The sequence below is a fragment of the Rhipicephalus microplus genome, chromosome 5 (genome assembly GCF_043290135.1).
Source record: "Rhipicephalus microplus isolate Deutch F79 chromosome 5, USDA_Rmic, whole genome shotgun sequence".
NCBI classification, from domain to species: domain Eukaryota; kingdom Metazoa; phylum Arthropoda; class Arachnida; order Ixodida; family Ixodidae; genus Rhipicephalus; species Rhipicephalus microplus.
The window spans coordinates 174,530,678-174,544,204 of NC_134704.1; the positions used below are offsets into that span (position 1 = coordinate 174,530,678).

Sequence of the window (13,527 nt, forward strand, 5' to 3'; positions counted from 1 at the left end):
CAGTGACACCATTAAAAGCATTTTAAATTATACTTCAAAAACAAAAAAAACTAGAATGACGTTAGTCTTGACTCTCGAGGCACCGGTGAGATTCAAGCTCACGATCTCCGGTTTACTAGACAGGCGCTTTAACCAACTAAGCCACGGCGCCTGCGCAGCGTCTTGTTCAGGCAGTGACACCATTAGAAGCATTTTAAATTATACTTCAAAAACAAAAAAACTAGGGAGACGTTAGACTTGACTCTCGAGGCACCGGTGAGATTCGAACTCACGATCTCCTGTTTACTAGACAGACGCTTTAACCAACTAAGCCACGGCGCCTGCGCAGCGGCTTGTTCAGGCAATGACACGATTAAAAGCATTTTAAATTATACTTCAAAAACAAAAAAACTAGAGAGACGTTAGTCTTGACTCTCGAGGCACCGGTAAGATTCAAGCTCACGATCTCCTGTTTACTAGACAGGCGCTTTAACCAACTAAGCCACGGCGCCTGCGCAGCGTCTTGTTCAGGCAGTGAAACCATTAGAAGCATTTTAAATTATACTTCAAAAACAAAAAAACTAGGGAGACGTTAGACTCTACTCTCAAGGCACCGGTGAGATTCGAAATCACGATCTCCTGTTTACTAGACAGGCGCTTTAACTAACTAAGCCTCGGCGCCTGCGCAGCTTTTTGTTCAGGCAGTGACACCATTAAAAGCATTTTAAAATATACTTCAAAAACAAAAAGCTAAAGAGACGTTAAACTTGACTCTCGAGGCACCGGTGAGATTCGAGCACACGATCTCCTGTTTACTAGACAGGCGCTTTAACCAACTAAGCCACGGCGCCTGCGCAGCGCCTTGTTCAGGCAGTGACACCATTAGAATCATTTTAAATTATACTTCAAAAACAAAAAAACTAGGGAGACGTTAGACTTGACTCTCGAGGCACCGGCGAGATTCGAACTCACGATCTCCTGTTTACTAGACAGGCGCTTTAACCAACTAAGCCACGGCGCCTGCGCAGCGGCTTGTTCAGGCAGTGACACGATTAAAAGCATTTTAAATTATACTTCAAAAACAAAAAACTAGAGAGACGTTAGTCTTGACTCTCGAGGCACCGGTGAGATTCAAGCTCACGATCTCCTGTTTACTAGACAGGCGCTTTAACCAACTAAGCCACGGCGCCTGCGCAGCGTCTTGTTCAGGCAGTGAAACCATTAGAAGCATTTTAAATTATACTTCAAAAACAAAAAAACTAGGGAGACGTTAGACTCTACTCTCAAGGCACCGGTGAGATTCGAAATCACGATCTCCTGTTTACTAGACAGGCGCTTTAACTAACTAAGCCTCGGCGCCTGCGCAGCTTTTTGTTCAGGCAGTGACACCATTAAAAGCATTTTAAAATATACTTCAAAAACAAAAAGCTAAAGAGACGTTAGTCTTGACTCTCGAGGCACCGGTGAGATTCGAGCACACGATCTCCTGTTTACTAGACAGGCGCTTTAACCAACTAAGCCACGGCGCCTGCACAGCGCCTTGTTCAGGCAGTGACACCATTAGAATCATTTTAAATTATACTTCAAAAACAAAAAGCTAGAGAGACGTTAGTCTTGACTCTCGAGGCACCAGTGAGATTCGAACTCACGATCTCCTGTTTACTAGACAGGCGCTATAACCAACTAAGCCAAGGCGCCTGCGCAGCGTCTTGTTCACGCAGTGACACCATTAGAAGCATTTTAAATTATACTTCAAAAAAAAAACTAGAGAGACGTTAGTCTTGACTCTCGAGGCACCAGTGAGATTCGAGCACACGATCTCCTGTTTACTAGACAGGCGCTTTAACCAACTAAGCCACGGCGCCTGCGCAGCGGCTTGTTCAGGCAGTGACACGATTAAAAGCATTTTAAATTATACTTCAAAAACAAAAAAAACTAGAGAGACGTTAGTCTTGACTCTCGAGGCACCGGTGAGATTCAAGCTCACGATCTCCTGTTTACTAGACAGGCGCTTTAACCAACTAAGCCACGGCGCCTGCGCAGCGTCTTGTTCAGGCAGTGACACCATTAGAAGCATTTTAAAGTATACTTCAAAAACAAAAAGCTAAAGAGACGTTAGTCTTGACTCTCGAGGCAACGGTGAGATTCGAGCACACGATCTCCTGTTTACTAGACAGGCGCTTTAACCAACTAAGCCACGGCGCCTGCGCAGCGTCTTGTTCAGGCAGTGACACCATTAGAATCATTTTAAATTATACTTCAAAAACAAAAAGCTAGAGAGACGTTAGTCTTGACTCCCGAGGCACCAGTGAGATTCGAGCACACGATCTCCTGTTTACTAGACAGGCGCTTTAACCAACTAAGCCACGGCGCCTGCGCAGCGTCTTGTTCAGGCAGTGACACCATTACAAGCATTTTAAAATATACTCAAAAACAAAAAGCTAGAGAGACGTTAGTCTTGACTCTCGAGGCACCAGTGAGATTCGAACTCCCGATCTCCTGTTTACTAGACATGCGCTTTAACCAACTAAGCTACGGCGCCTGCGCAGCGTCTTGTTCAGGCAGTGACACCATTAAAAGCATTTTAAATTATACTTCAAAAACAAAAAAAAACTAGAATGACGTTAGTCTTGACTCTCGAGGCACCGGTGAGATTCAAGCTCACGATCTCCGGTTTACTAGACAGGCGCTTTAACCAACTAAGCCACGGCGCCTGCGCAGCGTCTTGTTCAGGCAGTGACACCATTAGAAGCATTTTAAATTATACTTCAAAAACAAAAAAACTAGGGAGACGTTAGACTTGACTCTCGAGGCACCGGTGAGATTCGAACTCACGATCTCCTGTTTACTAGACAGACGCTTTAACCAACTAAGCCACGGCGCCTGCGCAGCGGCTTGTTCAGGCAATGACACGATTAAAAGCATTTTAAATTATACTTCAAAAACAAAAAAACTAGAGAGACGTTAGTCTTGACTCTCGAGGCACCGGTAAGATTCAAGCTCACGATCTCCTGTTTACTAGACAGGCGCTTTAACCAACTAAGCCACGGCGCCTGCGCAGCGTCTTGTTCAGGCAGTGACACCATTAAAAGCATTTTAAATTATACTTCAAAAACAAAAAAAAACTATAATGACGTTAGTCTTGACTCTCGAGGCACCGGTGAGATTCAAGCTCACGATCCCCGGTTTACTAGACATGCGCTTTAACCAACTAAGCTACGGCGCCTGCGCAGCGTCTTGTTCAGGCAGTGAAACCATTAGAAGCATTTTAAATTATACTTCAAAAACAAAAAAACTAGGGAGACGTTAGACTCTACTCTCAAGGCACCGGTGAGATTCGAAATCACGATCTCCTGTTTACTAGACAGGCGCTTTAACTAACTAAGCCTCGGCGCCTGCGCAGCTTTTTGTTCAGGCAGTGACACCATTAAAAGCATTTTAAAATATACTTCAAAAACAAAAAGCTAAAGAGACGTTAAACTTGACTCTCGAGGCACCGGTGAGATTCGAGCACACGATCTCCTGTTTACTAGACAGGCGCTTTAACCAACTAAGCCACGGCGCCTGCGCAGCGCCTTGTTCAGGCAGTGACACCATTAGAATCATTTTAAATTATACTTCAAAAACAAAAAAACTAGGGAGACATTAGACTTGACTCTCGAGGCACCGGCGAGATTCGAACTCACGATCTCCTGTTTACTAGACAGGCGCTTTAACCAACTAAGCCACGGCGCCTGCGCAGCGGCTTGTTCAGGCAGTGACACGATTAAAAGCATTTTAAATTATACTTCAAAAACAAAAAAACTAGAGAGACGTTAGTCTTGACTCTCGAGGCACCGGTGAGATTCAAGCTCACGATCTCCTGTTTACTAGACAGGCGCTTTAACCAACTAAGCCACGGCGCCTGCGCAGCGTCTTGTTCAGGCAGTGAAACCATTAGAAGCATTTTAAATTATACTTCAAAAACAAAAAAACTAGGGAGACGTTAGACTCTACTCTCAAGGCACCGGTGAGATTCGAAATCACGATCTCCTGTTTACTAGACAGGCGCTTTAACTAACTAAGCCTCGGCGCCTGCGCAGCTTTTTGTTCAGGCAGTGACACCATTAAAAGCATTTTAAAATATACTTCAAAAACAAAAAGCTAAAGAGACGTTAGTCTTGACTCTCGAGGCACCAGTGAGATTCGAGCACACGATCTCCTGTTTACTAGACAGGCGCTTTAACCAACTAAGCCACGGCGCCTGCGCAGCGCCTTGTTCAGGCAGTGACACCATTAGAATCATTTTAAATTATACTTCAAAAACAAAAAGCTAGAGAGACGTTAGTCTTGACTCTCGAGGCACCAGTGAGATTCGAACTCACGATCTCCTGTTTACTAGACAGGCGCTATAACCAACTAAGCCACGGCGCCTGCGCAGCGTCTTGTTCACGCAGTGACACCATTAGAAGCATTTTAAATTATACTTCAAAAAAAAAACTAGAGAGACGTTAGTCTTGACTCTCGAGGCACCAGTGAGATTCGAGCACACGATCTCCTGTTTACTAGACAGGCGCTTTAACCAACTAAGCCACGGCGCCTGCGCAGCGGCTTGTTCAGGCAGTGACACGATTAAAAGCATTTTAAATTATACTTCAAAAACAAAAAAACTAGAGAGACGTTAGTCTTGACTCTCGAGGCACCGGTGAGATTCAAGCTCACGATCTCCTGTTTACTAGACAGGCGCTTTAACCAACTAAGCCACGGCGCCTGCGCAGCGTCTTGTTCAGGCAGTGACACCATTAGAAGCATTTTAAAATATACTTCAAAAACAAAAAGCTAAAGAGACGTTAGTCTTGACTCTCGAGGCAACGGTGAGATTCGAGCACACGATCTCCTGTTTACTAGACAGGCGCTTTAACCAACTAAGCCACGGCGCCTGCGCAGCGTCTTGTTCAGGCAGTGACACCATTAGAATCATTTTAAATTATACTTCAAAAACAAAAAGCTAGAGAGACGTTAGTCTTGACTCCCGAGGCACCAGTGAGATTCGAGCACACGATCTCCTGTTTACTAGACAGGCGCTTTAACCAACTAAGCCACGGCGCCTGCGCAGCGTCTTGTTCAGGCAGTGACACCATTACAAGCATTTTAAAATATACTCAAAAACAAAAAGCTAGAGAGACGTTAGTCTTCACTCTCGAGGCACCAGTGAGATTCGAACTCCCGATCTCCTGTTTACTAGACATGCGCTTTAACCAACTAAGCTACGGCGCCTGCGCAGCGTCTTGTTCAGGCAGTGACACCATTAAAAGCATTTTAAATTATACTTCAAAAACAAAAAAAAACTATAATGACGTTAGTCTTGACTCTCGAGGCACCGGTGAGATTCAAGCTCACGATCCCCGGTTTACTAGACAGGCGCTTTAACCAACTAAGCCACGGCGCCTGCGCAGCGTCTTGTTCAGGCAGTGACACCATTAGAAGCATTTTAAATTATACTTCAAAAACAAAAAAACTAGGGAGACGTTAGACTTGACTCTCGAGGCACCGGTGAGATTCGAACTCACGATCTCCTGTTTACTAGACAGACGCTTTAACCAACTAAGCCACGGCGCCTGCGCAGCGGCTTGTTCAGGCAATGACACGATTAAAAGCATTTTAAATTATACTTCAAAAACAAAAAAACTAGAGAGACGTTAGTCTTGACTCTCGAGGCACCGGTAAGATTCAAGCTCACGATCTCCTGTTTACTAGACAGGCGCTTTAACCAACTAAGCCACGGCGCCTGCGCAGCGTCTTGTTCAGGCAGTGAAACCATTAGAAGCATTTTAAATTATACTTCAAAAACAAAAAAACTAGGGAGACGTTAGACTCTACTCTCAAGGCACCGGTGAGATTCGAAATCACGATCTCCTGTTTACTAGACTGGCGCTTTAACTAACTAAGCCTCGGCGCCTGCGCAGCTTTTTGTTCAGGCAGTGACACCATTAAAAGCATTTTAAAATATACTTCAAAAACAAAAAGCTAAAGAGACGTTAAACTTGACTCTCGAGGCACCGGTGAGATTCGAGCACACGATCTCCTGTTTACTAGACAGGCGCTTTAACCAACTAAGCCACGGCGCCTGCGCAGCGCCTTGTTCAGGCAGTGACACCATTAGAATCATTTTAAATTATACTTCAAAAACAAAAAGCTAGAGAGACATTAGTCTTGACTCTCGAGGCACCAGTGAGATTCGAACTAACGATCTCCTGTTTACTAGACAGGCGCTTTAACCAACTAAGCCACGGCGCCTGCGCAGCGTCTTGTTCACGCAGTGACACCATTAGAAGCATTTTAAATTATACTTCAAAAACAAAAAACTAGAGAGACGTTAGTCTTGACTCTCGAGGCACCGGTGAGATTCGAACTCATGATCTCCTGTTTACTAGACAGGCGCTTTAACCAACTAAGCCACGGCGCCTGCGCAGCGGCTTGTTCAGGCAGTGACACGATTAAAAGCATTTTAAATTATACTTCAAAAACAAAAAAACTAGAGAGACGTTAGTCTTGACTCTCGAGGCACCGGTGAGATTCAAGCTCACGATCTCCTGTTTACTAGACAGGCGCTTTAACCAACTAAGCCACGGCGCCTGCGCAGCGTCTTGTTCAGGCAGTGACACCATTAGAAGCATTTTAAAATATACTTCGAAAACAGAAAACTAGAGAGATGTTAGTCTTGACTCTCGAGGCACCAGTGAGATTCGAACTCACGATCTCCTGTTTACTAGACAGGCGCTTTAACCAACTAAGCCACGGCGCCTGCGCAGCATCTTGTTCGGGCAGTGACACCATTAGAAGCATTTTAAATTATACTTCAAAAAAAAAGCTAGAGAGACGTTAGTCTTGACTCTCGAGGCACCGGTGAGATTCAAGCTCACGATCTCCTGTTTACTAGACAGGCGCTTTAACCAACTAAGCCACGGCGCCTGCGCAGCGTCTTGTTCAGGCAGTGACACCATTAGAAGCATTTTAAAATATACTTCAAAAACAAAAAGCTAAAGAGACGTTAGTCTTGACTCTCGAGGCACCGGTGAGATTCGAGCACACGATCTCCTGTTTACTAGACAGGCGCTTTAACCAACTAAGCCACGGCGCCTGCGCAGCGTCTTGTTCAGGCAGCGACACCATTAGAATCATTTTAAATTATACTTCAAAAACAAAAAGCTAGAGAGACGTTAGTCTTGACTCTCGAGGCACCAGTGAGATTCGAGCACACGATCTCCTGTTTACTAGACAGGCGCTTTAACCAACTAAGCCACGGCGCCTGCGCAGCGTCTTTTTCAGGCAGTGACACCATTAGAAGCATTTTAAATTATACTCAAAAACAAAAAGCTAGAGAGACGTTAGTCTTGACTCTCGAGGCACCAGTGAGATTCGAACTCCCGATCTCCTGTTTACTAGACAGGCGCTTTAACCAACTAAGCCACGGCGCCTGCGCAGCGTCTTGTTCAGGCAGTGAAACCATTAGAAGCATTTTAAATTATACTTCAAAAACAAAAAAACTAGGGAGACGTTAGACTCTACTCTCAAGGCACCGGTGAGATTCGAAATCACGATCTCCTGTTTACTAGACAGGCGCTTTAACTAACTAAGCCTCGGCGCCTGCGCAGCTTTTTGTTCAGGCAGTGACACCATTAAAAGCATTTTAAAGTATACTTCAAAAACAAAAAGCTAAAGAGACGTTAGTCTTGACTCTCGAGGCACCAGTGAGATTCGAGCACACGATCTCCTGTTTACTAGACAGGCGCTTTAACCAACTAAGCCACGGCGCCTGCGCAGCGCCTTGTTCAGGCAGTGACACCATTAGAATCATTTTAAATTATACTTCAAAAACAAAAAGCTAGAGAGACGTTAGTCTTGACTCTCGAGGCACCAGTGAGATTCGAACTCACGATCTCCTGTTTACTAGACAGGCGCTATAACCAACTAAGCCACGGCGCCTGCGCAGCGTCTTGTTCACGCAGTGACACCATTAGAAGCATTTTAAATTATACTTCAAAAAAAAAACTAGAGAGACGTTAGTCTTGACTCTCGAGGCACCAGTGAGATTCGAGCACACGATCTCCTGTTTACTAGACAGGCGCTTTAACCAACTAAGCCACGGCGCCTGCGCAGCGGCTTGTTCAGGCAGTGACACGATTAAAAGCATTTTAAATTATATTTCAAAAACAAAAAAACTAGAGAGACGTTAGTCTTGACTCTCGAGGCACCGGTGAGATTCAAGCTCACGATCTCCTGTTTACTAGACAGGCGCTTTAACCAACTAAGCCACGGCGCCTGCGCAGCGTCTTGTTCAGGCAGTGACACCATTAGAAGCATTTTAAAATATACTTCAAAAACAAAAAGCTAAAGAGACGTTAGTCTTGACTCTCGAGGCAACGGTGAGATTCGAGCACACGATCTCCTGTTTACTAGACAGGCGCTTTAACCAACTAAGCCACGGCGCCTGCGCAGCGTCTTGTTCAGGCAGTGACACCATTAGAATCATTTTAAATTATACTTCAAAAACAAAAAGCTAGAGAGACGTTAGTCTTGACTCCCGAGGCACCAGTGAGATTCGAGCACACGATCTCCTGTTTACTAGACAGGCGCTTTAACCAACTAAGCCACGGCGCCTGCGCAGCGTCTTGTTCAGGCAGTGACACCATTACAAGCATTTTAAAATATACTCAAAAACAAAAAGCTAGAGAGACGTTAGTCTTCACTCTCGAGGCACCAGTGAGATTCGAACTCCCGATCTCCTGTTTACTAGACATGCGCTTTAACCAACTAAGCTACGGCGCCTGCGCAGCGTCTTGTTCAGGCAGTGACACCATTAAAAGCATTTTAAATTATACTTCAAAAACAAAAAAAAACTATAATGACGTTAGTCTTGACTCTCGAGGCACCGGTGAGATTCAAGCTCACGATCCCCGGTTTACTAGACAGGCGCTTTAACCAACTAAGCCACGGCGCCTGCGCAGCGTCTTGTTCAGGCAGTGACACCATTAGAAGCATTTTAAATTATACTTCAAAAACAAAAAAACTAGGGAGACGTTAGACTTGACTCTCGAGGCACCGGTGAGATTCGAACTCACGATCTCCTGTTTACTAGACAGACGCTTTAACCAACTAAGCCACGGCGCCTGCGCAGCGGCTTGTTCAGGCAATGACACGATTAAAAGCATTTTAAATTATACTTCAAAAACAAAAAAACTAGAGAGACGTTAGTCTTGACTCTCGAGGCACCGGTAAGATTCAAGCTCACGATCTCCTGTTTACTAGACAGGCGCTTTAACCAACTAAGCCACGGCGCCTGCGCAGCGTCTTGTTCAGGCAGTGAAACCATTAGAAGCATTTTAAATTATACTTCAAAAACAAAAAAACTAGGGAGACGTTAGACTCTACTCTCAAGGCACCGGTGAGATTCGAAATCACGATCTCCTGTTTACTAGACTGGCGCTTTCACTAACTAAGCCTCGGCGCCTGCGCAGCTTTTTGTTCAGGCAGTGACACCATTAAAAGCATTTTAAAATATACTTCAAAAACAAAAAGCTAAAGAGACGTTAAACTTGACTCTCGAGGCACCGGTGAGATTCGAGCACACGATCTCCTGTTTACTAGACAGGCGCTTTAACCAACTAAGCCACGGCGCCTGCGCAGCGCCTTGTTCAGGCAGTGACACCATTAGAATCATTTTAAATTATACTTCAAAAACAAAAAGCTAGAGAGACATTAGTCTTGACTCTCGAGGCACCAGTGAGATTCGAACTAACGATCTCCTGTTTACTAGACAGGCGCTTTAACCAACTAAGCCACGGCGCCTGCGCAGCGTCTTGTTCACGCAGTGACACCATTAGAAGCATTTTAAATTATACTTCAAAAACAAACAACTAGAGAGACGTTAGTCTTGACTCTCGAGGCACCGGTGAGATTCGAACTCATGATCTCCTGTTTACTAGACAGGCGCTTTAACCAACTAAGCCACGGCGCCTGCGCAGCGGCTTGTTCAGGCAGTGACACGATTAAAAGCATTTTAAATTATACTTCAAAAACAAAAAAACTAGAGAGACGTTAGTCTTGACTCTCGAGGCACCGGTGAGATTCAAGCTCACGATCTCCTGTTTACTAGACAGGCGCTTTAACCAACTAAGCCACGGCGCCTGCGCAGCGTCTTGTTCAGGCAGTGACACCATTAGAAGCATTTTAAAATATACTTCGAAAACAGAAAACTAGAGAGATGTTAGTCTTGACTCTCGAGGCACCAGTGAGATTCGAACTCACGATCTCCTGTTTACTAGACAGGCGCTTTAACCAACTAAGCCACGGCGCCTGCGCAGCATCTTGTTCGGGCAGTGACACCATTAGAAGCATTTTAAATTATACTTCAAAAAAAAAGCTAGAGAGACGTTAGTCTTGACTCTCGAGGCACCGGTGAGATTCAAGCTCACGATCTCCTGTTTACTAGACAGGCGCTTTAACCAACTAAGCCACGGCGCCTGCGCAGCGTCTTGTTCAGGCAGTGACACCATTAGAAGCATTTTAAAATATACTTCAAAAACAAAAAGCTAAAGAGACGTTAGTCTTGACTCTCGAGGCACCGGTGAGATTCGAGCACACGATCTCCTGTTTACTAGACAGGCGCTTTAACCAACTAAGCCACGGCGCCTGCGCAGCGTCTTGTTCAGGCAGCGACACCATTAGAATCATTTTAAATTATACTTCAAAAACAAAAAGCTAGAGAGACGTTAGTCTTGACTCTCGAGGCACCAGTGAGATTCGAGCACACGATCTCCTGTTTACTAGACAGGCGCTTTAACCAACTAAGCCACGGCGCCTGCGCAGCGTCTTTTTCAGGCAGTGACACCATTAGAAGCATTTTAAATTATACTCAAAAACAAAAAGCTAGAGAAACGTTAGTCTTGACTCTCGAGGCACCAGTGAGATTCGAACTCCCGATCTCCTGTTTACTAGACAGGCGCTTTAACCAACTAAGCCACGGCGCCTGCGCAGCGTCTTGTTCAGGCAGTGCCACCATTAAAAGCATTTTAAATTATACTTCAAAAACAAAAAAACTAGAATGACGTTAGTCTTGACTCTCGAGGCACCGGTGAGATTCAAGCCCACGATCTCCGGTTTACTAGACAGGCGCTTTAACCAACTAAGCCACGGCGCCTGCGCAGCGTCTTGTTCAGGCAGTGACACCATTAGAAGCATTTTAAATTATACTTCAAAAACAAAAAAACTAGGGAGACGTTAGACTTGACTCTCGAGGCACCGGCGAGATTCGAACTCACGATCTCCTGTTTACTAGACAGGCGCTTTAACCAACTGAGCCACGGCGCCTGCGCAGCGGCTTGTTCAGGCAGTGACACGATTAAAAGCATTTTAAATTATACTTCAAAAACAAAAAAACTAGAGAGACGTTAGTCTTGACTCTCGAGGCACCGGTGAGATTCAAGCTCACGATCTCCTGTTTACTAGACAGGCGCTTTAACCAACTAAGCCACGGCGCCTGCGCAGCGTCTTGTTCAGGCAGTGAAACCATTAGAAGCATTTTAAATTATACTTCAAAAACAAAAAAACTAGGGAGACGTTAGACTCTACTCTCAAGGCACCGGTGAGATTCGAAATCACGATCTCCTGTTTACTAGACAGGCGCTTTAACTAACTAAGCCTCGGCGCCTGCGCAGCTTTTTGTTCAGGCAGTGACACCATTAAAAGCATTTTAAAATATACTTCAAAAACAAAAAGCTAAAGAGACGTTAGTCTTGACTCTCGAGGCACCGGTGAGATTCGAGCACACGATCTCCTGTTTACTAGACAGGCGCTTTAACCAACTAAGCCACGGCGCCTGCACAGCGCCTTGTTCAGGCAGTGACACCATTAGAATCATTTTAAATTATACTTCAAAAACAAAAAGCTAGAGAGACGTTAGTCTTGACTCTCGAGGCACCAGTGAGATTCGAACTCACGATCTCCTGTTTACTAGACAGGCGCTATAACCAACTAAGCCAAGGCGCCTGCACAGCGTCTTGTTCACGCAGTGACACCATTAGAAGCATTTTAAATTATACTTCAAAAAAAAAACTAGAGAGACGTTAGTCTTGACTCTCGAGGCACCAGTGAGATTCGAGCACACGATCTCCTGTTTACTAGACAGGCGCTTTAACCAACTAAGCCACGGCGCCTGCGCAGCGGCTTGTTCAGGCAGTGACACGATTAAAAGCATTTTAAATTATACTTCAAAAACAAAAAAACTAGAGAGACGTTAGTCTTGACTCTCGAGGCACCGGTGAGATTCAAGCTCACGATCTCCTGTTTACTAGACAGGCGCTTTAACCAACTAAGCCACGGCGCCTGCGCAGCGTCTTGTTCAGGCAGTGACACCATTAGAAGCATTTTAAAATATACTTCAAAAACAAAAAGCTAAAGAGACGTTAGTCTTGACTCTCGAGGCAACGGTGAGATTCGAGCACACGATCTCCTGTTTACTAGACAGGCGCTTTAACCAACTAAGCCACGGCGCCTGCGCAGCGTCTTGTTCAGGCAGTGACACCATTAGAATCATTTTAATTTATACTTCAAAAACAAAAAGCTAGAGAGACGTTAGTCTTGACTCCCGAGGCACCAGTGAGATTCGAGCACACGATCTCCTGTTTACTAGACAGGCGCTTTAACCAACTAAGCCACGGCGCCTGCGCAGCGTCTTGTTCAGGCAGTGACACCATTACAAGCATTTTAAAATATACTCAAAAACAAAAAGCTAGAGAGACGTTAGTCTTGACTCTCGAGGCACCAGTGAGATTCGAACTCCCGATCTCCTGTTTACTAGACATGCGCTTTAACCAACTAAGCTACGGCGCCTGCGCAGCGTCTTGTTCAGGCAGTGACACCATTAAAAGCATTTTAAATTATACTTCAAAAACAAGAAAAAACTAGAATGACGTTAGTCTTGACTCTCGAGGCACCGGTGAGATTCAAGCTCACGATCTCCGGTTTACTAGACAGGCGCTTTAACCAACTAAGCCACGGCGCCTGCGCAGCGTCTTGTTCAGGCAGTGACACCATTAGAAGCATTTTAAATTATACTTCAAAAACAAAAAAACTAGGGAGACGTTAGACTTGACTCTCGAGGCACCGGTGAGATTCGAACTCACGATCTCCTGTTTACTAGACAGACGCTTTAACCAACTAAGCCACGGCGCCTGCGCAGCGGCTTGTTCAGGCAATGACACGATTAAAAGCATTTTAAATTATACTTCAAAAACAAAAAAACTAGAGAGACGTTAGTCTTGACTCTCGAGGCACCGGTAAGATTCAAGCTCACGATCTCCTGTTTACTAGACAGGCGCTTTAACCAACTAAGCCACGGCGCCTGCGCAGCGTCTTGTTCAGGCAGTGAAACCATTAGAAGCATTTTAAATTATACTTCAAAAACAAAAAAACTAGGGAGACGTTAGACTCTACTCTCAAGGCACCGGTGAGATTCGAAATCACGATCTCCTGTTTACTAGACAGGCGCTTTAACTAACTAAGCCTCGG

At 44.9% G+C, this 13,527-nt stretch overlaps 18 non-coding genes across 18 annotated transcripts; all 18 read right to left on the reverse strand.

The window, feature by feature from the left end:
- Positions 1-247: 247 nt before the first annotated feature.
- On the reverse strand, positions 248-321 carry TRNAT-AGU (transfer RNA threonine (anticodon AGU)). Its single transcript has one exon. It is a non-coding gene; the product is annotated as a tRNA-Thr (tRNA).
- Positions 322-926: 605 nt separating this feature from the next.
- TRNAT-AGU (transfer RNA threonine (anticodon AGU)) lies at positions 927-1,000 on the reverse strand. Its single transcript has one exon. It is a non-coding gene; the product is annotated as a tRNA-Thr (tRNA).
- Positions 1,001-1,603: 603 nt separating this feature from the next.
- TRNAT-AGU (transfer RNA threonine (anticodon AGU)) lies at positions 1,604-1,677 on the reverse strand. The gene has a single exon. It is a non-coding gene; the product is annotated as a tRNA-Thr (tRNA).
- A 1,112-nt stretch (positions 1,678-2,789) lies between these two features.
- TRNAT-AGU (transfer RNA threonine (anticodon AGU)) lies at positions 2,790-2,863 on the reverse strand. Its single transcript has one exon. It is a non-coding gene; the product is annotated as a tRNA-Thr (tRNA).
- A 777-nt stretch (positions 2,864-3,640) lies between these two features.
- TRNAT-AGU (transfer RNA threonine (anticodon AGU)) lies at positions 3,641-3,714 on the reverse strand. The gene has a single exon. It is a non-coding gene; the product is annotated as a tRNA-Thr (tRNA).
- Positions 3,715-4,318: 604 nt separating this feature from the next.
- On the reverse strand, positions 4,319-4,392 carry TRNAT-AGU (transfer RNA threonine (anticodon AGU)). Its single transcript has one exon. It is a non-coding gene; the product is annotated as a tRNA-Thr (tRNA).
- Positions 4,393-5,503: 1,111 nt separating this feature from the next.
- On the reverse strand, positions 5,504-5,577 carry TRNAT-AGU (transfer RNA threonine (anticodon AGU)). Its single transcript has one exon. It is a non-coding gene; the product is annotated as a tRNA-Thr (tRNA).
- Positions 5,578-6,181: 604 nt separating this feature from the next.
- On the reverse strand, positions 6,182-6,255 carry TRNAT-AGU (transfer RNA threonine (anticodon AGU)). The gene has a single exon. It is a non-coding gene; the product is annotated as a tRNA-Thr (tRNA).
- A 95-nt stretch (positions 6,256-6,350) lies between these two features.
- On the reverse strand, positions 6,351-6,424 carry TRNAT-AGU (transfer RNA threonine (anticodon AGU)). Its single transcript has one exon. It is a non-coding gene; the product is annotated as a tRNA-Thr (tRNA).
- A 265-nt stretch (positions 6,425-6,689) lies between these two features.
- On the reverse strand, positions 6,690-6,763 carry TRNAT-AGU (transfer RNA threonine (anticodon AGU)). The gene has a single exon. It is a non-coding gene; the product is annotated as a tRNA-Thr (tRNA).
- A 1,107-nt stretch (positions 6,764-7,870) lies between these two features.
- On the reverse strand, positions 7,871-7,944 carry TRNAT-AGU (transfer RNA threonine (anticodon AGU)). The gene has a single exon. It is a non-coding gene; the product is annotated as a tRNA-Thr (tRNA).
- A 1,111-nt stretch (positions 7,945-9,055) lies between these two features.
- On the reverse strand, positions 9,056-9,129 carry TRNAT-AGU (transfer RNA threonine (anticodon AGU)). The gene has a single exon. It is a non-coding gene; the product is annotated as a tRNA-Thr (tRNA).
- Positions 9,130-9,733: 604 nt separating this feature from the next.
- On the reverse strand, positions 9,734-9,807 carry TRNAT-AGU (transfer RNA threonine (anticodon AGU)). Its single transcript has one exon. It is a non-coding gene; the product is annotated as a tRNA-Thr (tRNA).
- Positions 9,808-9,902: 95 nt separating this feature from the next.
- On the reverse strand, positions 9,903-9,976 carry TRNAT-AGU (transfer RNA threonine (anticodon AGU)). Its single transcript has one exon. It is a non-coding gene; the product is annotated as a tRNA-Thr (tRNA).
- Positions 9,977-10,241: 265 nt separating this feature from the next.
- TRNAT-AGU (transfer RNA threonine (anticodon AGU)) lies at positions 10,242-10,315 on the reverse strand. Its single transcript has one exon. It is a non-coding gene; the product is annotated as a tRNA-Thr (tRNA).
- A 939-nt stretch (positions 10,316-11,254) lies between these two features.
- Positions 11,255-11,328, reverse strand: TRNAT-AGU (transfer RNA threonine (anticodon AGU)). The gene has a single exon. It is a non-coding gene; the product is annotated as a tRNA-Thr (tRNA).
- A 604-nt stretch (positions 11,329-11,932) lies between these two features.
- Positions 11,933-12,006, reverse strand: TRNAT-AGU (transfer RNA threonine (anticodon AGU)). Its single transcript has one exon. It is a non-coding gene; the product is annotated as a tRNA-Thr (tRNA).
- Positions 12,007-13,117: 1,111 nt separating this feature from the next.
- On the reverse strand, positions 13,118-13,191 carry TRNAT-AGU (transfer RNA threonine (anticodon AGU)). Its single transcript has one exon. It is a non-coding gene; the product is annotated as a tRNA-Thr (tRNA).
- Between the last annotated feature and the right edge of the window lie 336 nt (positions 13,192-13,527).